General features: G+C 42.1%; 1 non-coding gene across 1 annotated transcript; it reads right to left on the bottom strand.

Moving 5' to 3' along the window:
• Positions 1–991: 991 nt before the first annotated feature.
• LOC130734893 (small nucleolar RNA R71) lies at positions 992–1,098 on the bottom strand. The gene has a single exon (XR_009018229.1). It is a non-coding gene; the product is annotated as a small nucleolar RNA R71 (small nucleolar RNA).
• Positions 1,099–6,000: the final 4,902 nt, after the last annotated feature.

Genomic DNA, 6,000 nt, shown 5'->3' with positions numbered 1-6,000 from the left:
GTATGCTTAGTGCTTCTAGCAAATGTTTAGGTTATCAAGGAATTGAACCTATCTTTTGTTTAGGAAGGGTTTTCTTTGCGAGGCATCGAAAGATAACTAACTAGGTTAGAACATCAAGGAGAGACTCGGGATTAATTGAATAGTTCGTTTGCTAAAACTGAAATAGTTGAACAAGAACCCAAGGCAATCTCATCTCTGTTTTTCAATCGCTTTATTACTTGATCACTTGTCTTTTTACAAACTCAAGAAACAACCAATTATTAAAACTGAATTTTACTTGCTTTTCAACCTTAAACTTGAATCTTAAACTGAATTTGCAATCTAATTCCCTGTGGTTCGATAATTTAAAACCCGGAGGTATTCGTACACTTGCGAATTGACCAACAAGTTTTTGGCGCCGTTGCCGGGGAATTGTTTTGCGATTTTTGGTTTAAGTTTTAAGTTTTAACTTGTCTAGAATTGGTGCTACTAATCTTTCTCTGTTGAGTGTCATACGTAGGTTGCTTTCAAGAGAGGCACCACCATGGGTGGCAGCATGACAGAGGAGGAGATACAAGCTCACATTGAGGCAAAGATCCAAGAGGGTATCACCCTCCGCTAGCGTGAACAAGAAGTTGAGAATGCCAACCGAACTCTTCGGGAACTAACTTCGGGGTCCATGAGCTTTGAATATCCCGGAAGTATTGTCATTCCCGAAGGAGTGGGGAACTTTGAATTAAGACCGGCATTCATCAACATGGTGAGCCAAAGCCAGTATGGTGGAGGTTCCTCGGAAGATCCTCATGCTCATATGGAGAAGTTCATCCGGAATTGCAACACTTATCGGGTGGTGAATGTTTCTTCAGAAGCAATCCGGTTGAGCCTATTTCCCTTCTCTTTGAAGGACGCAGCAGAGGAATGGTTGAATTCATAACCTCAAGGGAGTCTCACTACTTGGGAAGACCTTGAAGAAAAATTCACAACGAGGTTCTTCCCAAGGTCCCTCTTGAGGAAGTTGAAGAATGACATCATGACGTTCACACAATCCTCAGATGAAAATCTTTATGAGGCTTGGGAGCATTTCAAGAAGCTTTTGAGGAAATGTCCTCAACACAATCTCACCCAAGCTGAATGTGTGGCGAAATTCTATGATGGGTTACTATACTCATCACGGTTTGGCTTGGACGCGGCTTCAAGTGGGGAGTTCGATGCTCTTCCCCCACAAGCGAGGTATGATTTGATAGAGAAAATGGCGATGAGAGCCATGAACTTCGAGAATGAACGCCAAATCCGAAGAAGTTCTTTTGAAGTGGAAACTTATGACAAGCTCATAGCCTCCAACAAGCAACTCTCCGAGGAAGTAGCCGAAATGCGGAAACATATTCAGGATACCAAGTCAATTGAAGCGAGAGTAACTAGTTGGGAGTGCAAATTTTGTGGTGAAGCTCATGCTAGTAACCAGTGTACTGTCAATGATGATGATTGCGAGGTCAGAACATTGACTCAAGGGGGAAAAGCTCCAACCTCAGAACAAGGCCCTCTTGACCAGCCGCAAATTGTTGTAAGGACGGTTGGCAAGAGGAATCTAGAGGAGCTGATTGAGAGATTCATTGATCATACATAGAGCAATTACAAGAGCCATGATATGGCTATAAAGAGCTAGGAGAGTCAATTGGGACAGCTAGCAAAGCAAATGTCCGAGAATCACCAAGGTAAGTTCTCTTCCAAAACTTTAACTTTGACTGAGCAAGAAAATACTGCTGTTGTTTCTACTAGGAGTGGAAGAGTGTTACATGAGCCAAAGGAGAAAGTTGAGGGAGAGAAAAATGAGGAAGCTGAGGTAGAAAGAGATGAGGGTGTTATGGAGGAAAGAGCTAGAGAGCCCACTAGGACTAGAGTTGTTAACACCCATACCCCTGAACTCCGCAAGATTCCATTTCCCAAGGCTTTGGTGAAGAAAAATCTGGATAAACAATTTTCTAAGTTCTTGGAAGTTTTTAAGAAACTCCATATTAATATTCCTTTCTCTGAAGCCTTGGAGCAAATGTCAATCTATGCTAAGTTCATGAAAGATATCCTCAGTAAGAGAAGGAAGTTGAGTGAGGTCGATGAAACTATCTTGATGACCGAAGAGTGTAGTGCCATTTTGCAAAGGAAGATGCCTAAAAAGAGGAGAGATCCCGGGAGTTTTACTATTCCGATGGAGATAGAGGGGTTAACTATGGTAGAAGCCTTGTGTGATCTAGGAGCGAGTATCAACTTGATGCTGCTGAGTATGTTTAAAAGGTTGAACTTAGGTGAGGTTACCCCAACTATGATTTCTTTGCAAATGGCGGATAGGTCCTTAAAAACCCCTTACGGGATCATTGAAGATGTTGTGGTTGAGGTGGATAAGTTTGTCTTCCCAATGGATTTTATCATTTTAGACATGGAAGAGGACTCTAAAGTTCCTCTCATACTGGGGAGACCATTCTTAGCCACTGGTGAGGCTGAGATTAAAGTGGCTAAGGGAACTCTAACTTTGAAAGTAGGTGAAGATGAGGTCCTCTTCAATATTTTTGACTCTTTGAAACACCGAGCGGATGAGGAAGTTTTCCGATGTGAAGTAGTGGATGAGCTCGTGTGTGAAGAGTTTGTTAGGATATCTATTAAGGACCCCTTGGAAACAACAATCATGGAGGGGTTAGAGATAGAGGACCAAAATCTTGAGAGGGAACTTGAGTCTTTGTATCATGAAGTGAATGCTACTCTATCTCAATTAGAATCTGTCTCATCTCTTGCCACCAAAAGCATTTGGAAAGAAGAATTAATTAGGAATGAGGAGATTCCAATTGAGGAGAAGAGTGAGCTCAAGCCACTCCCTTCCTCTCTCAAGTATGCTTATCTTGAGGAAGGTGAGAATAAACCTGTTATTTTGAATAGTGCTCTCACTCCCTTGGAAGAGGAGAAACTCCTCAGAGTTTTGAGGGATCACAAGTCAGCTTTGGGTTGGACTATTGATGATATCAAAGGTATTAGTCCTGCGATATGCATGCATAAAATTTTGTTGGAAGAAAATTACAAACCTATAGTCCAACCTCAAAGAAGACTTAACCCTTCCATGAAGGATGTGGTGAGGAAAGAGATAATCAAATTGCTTGATGCAGGTGTGATTTATCCAATTTCGGATAGTGAATGGGTAAGTCCCGTTCAAGTGGTTCCCAAGAAAGGAGGCATCATTGTGGTTGCCAATGAGTACAATGAGTTGATTCCCACTCGTCAAGTGACAAAGTGGAGGGTTTGTATTGACTACCGAAGGCTGAATTCGGTAACTAGAAAGGATAGCTTTCCTTTGCCTTTCATAGATCAAATGCTGGATAAGTTGGCTGGGCATCAATATTACTGTTTTCTTGATGGCTATTCCGGGTACAACCAAATTTGTGTTGCACCGGAAGACCAAGAGAAGACGGCATTCACTTGCCCTTAAGGCGTGTTTGCTTATAAGAGAATGCAAAGGCTTTGCAATGCCCCAGCTACTTTCCAAAGGTGTATGTTTGCTATTTTCTCTGACTTGATAGAGACTTGCATTGAGATTTTTATGGACGACTTCTCTGTTTTTGGTCCGAATTTTGATGCTTGTCTAGGGAATTTAGCCTTGGTTCTGAAAAGATGTCAAGAGACCAACTTGGTCTTGAATTGGGAGAAATGCAATTTCATGGTTAGGGATGGCATAGTTCTTGGACACAAGGTGTCCGAAAAGGGGATTGAGGTTGATAGAGCTAAGATTGAAGTCATTGAAAAGCTCCCTCCCCCGACTAACATCAAGGGTATTAGGAGTTTCCTCGGGCATGCTGGATTTTATAGGCGGTTTATTAAAGACTTTTCCAAATTAGCTAAGCCTACGACCAACTTGCTTGAGAAGGAGGCACCTTTTACTTTTGATGAGAATTGTTTGAAAGCTATTGAGTCGATTAAAGAGAGTTTGGTGACAGCCCCGGTAATTGTTGCTCCGGATTGGTCTCTACCATTTGAAATCATGTGTGATGCTAGTGATCTAGCTTTAGGGGTTGTCTTGTGTCAAAAGAAAGAAAGAGTGCTGTATGTGATATATTATGCAAGTAGAGTGTTAAATGAGGCCCAAAGGAACTACACTACAACTGAAAAAGAGTTGTTGGTGTAGTCTTTGCGTGTGAAAAGTTTAGGCCTTACATCTTGGGTTTTAAAGTGATAGTTCATACTGACCAAGCTGCTTTGAGGCATTTGTTTGCTAAACAGGACTCTAAGCCAAGGTTGATTCGATGGGTCTTGCACCTTCAAGAGTTTGACCTTGAGATCATTGACCGGAGAGGCAAGGACAATGGCGTGGCAGACCATTTGTCAAGATTGGAAGGTGGGGCGTGCAGCCCAACACCTATTCAAGAGGAGTTCCCGGATGAGAAACTCCTAGCTGTTTCCACCGAGGAACCCCTACCTTGGTATGTACACTTTGCTAATTTCCGTGTTGCTGGAATTATTCCCCATGACTTGACATGGCAGCAAAAGAAAAAAAATTTGCATGATGCAAAATCTTATCTCTGGGATGACCCTTTCCTTTTCAAAATTTGTTCTGATGGAGTCATTAGAAGGTGTATCCCAGAAGTTGATTTTGAGAAAATTCTTTGGCATTGCCATGGATCAAGTTATGGTGGACATTTTAGTGGGGAGAGGACCGCTGCTAAGGTTCTCCAAAGTGGTTTCTATTGGCCTACGTTGCATAGGGATAGTAGAGCTTTTGTTGATAGTTGTGATAGATGTCAACGAACTGGTAACATCTCAAGGAGAAATGAGATGCCCCTAAAGAATATTTTGGAAATTGAGTTGTTTGATGTTTGGCGCATCGATTTCATGGGACCTTTCCCACCTTCTTTTGGTTGCCAGTATATTTTAGTGGCTGTGGATTATGTTTCCAAGTGGGTTGAAGCCGCTGCACTCTCAACAAATGACTCTAAGGTGGTGGTTGCTTTTCTAAAAAAGAATATTTTTACTAGGTTTGGTGTACCTAGGGCGGTTATCAGTGATGGGGGTACCCACTTTTGCAACAGAGCTTTCGAGTCTCTCTTGGAAAAATATGGTGTCAAGCACAAAGTGTCTACCCCCTATCACCCCCAAACTAGTGGGCAAGTTGAGATTTCTAATTGGGAGTTAAGACGTATTCTTGAAAAGGTGGTAGATTCTTCCAGAAAGGATTGGTCAAGGAAACTTGACGATGCTTTATGGGCCTACCGAACCGCTTTTAAAACTCCGATTGGTACCTCTCCTTTCCATTTAGTTTTTGGGAAAGCGCGTCACTTACCTGTGGAATTAGAACACAAGGCCTATTGGGCCATAAGGAAATTGAATTTTGATTGGAAAGTTGCTAGCGAGAAGAGACTCTTGCAATTGAATGAGCTTGATGAGTTCCGACTCCGAGCTTACGAGAGTGCTAGCATCTATAAGGAAAAGACAAAAAAGTGGAATGATAGGAAAAATTTGAATAGGGAATTTGTCTCGGGGCAATTGGTGCTGCTCTTCAATTCTAGATTGAGACTCCTTCCTGGGAAACTCAAGTCTAGATGGTCTGGACCCTTTGTGGTCAGGAGGGTGTTTCCTCATGGTGCTGTTGAGGTTGAAAACCCAGAGACCAAGAATACTTTCACTGTGAATGGGCAGAGATTGAAGGTGTACCTAGGTGGTGAGGTTCTGAAGTTGGAAACCATGTTTTTCAAACCTCCTTGACAAGGGGGATAGTCTACCTAAGACTATAACAATGGGCTGCTTGGGAGACAACCCAAGTCTTGTTTTATTTTGCTTGTTTAGTTGTTGCATTTTGCAGGGATTGAGAGCCTAAATTCTGGAGTAGGAGGTGGCTCTAAGGCCTCCATGGTAATTAGTAAAGAAGGTCAGCTCTTCCCTTTAGTTTAGCTCATGCATTGTTATTTAAGTTTATGTTTTTGGGTCTTTTACTTCCCTATACTCACATGCTTTAGCTATAGTTTTGCTTCCCTACTTGTGCTGTTTTGAAAA

Source organism: Lotus japonicus, chromosome 1 (assembly GCF_012489685.1).
Source record: "Lotus japonicus ecotype B-129 chromosome 1, LjGifu_v1.2".
In the NCBI taxonomy this organism is placed as follows: domain Eukaryota; kingdom Viridiplantae; phylum Streptophyta; class Magnoliopsida; order Fabales; family Fabaceae; genus Lotus; species Lotus japonicus.
Note: the sequence above shows the minus strand (reverse complement) of the source record. Positions and strands in the feature narration are given on the sequence as shown.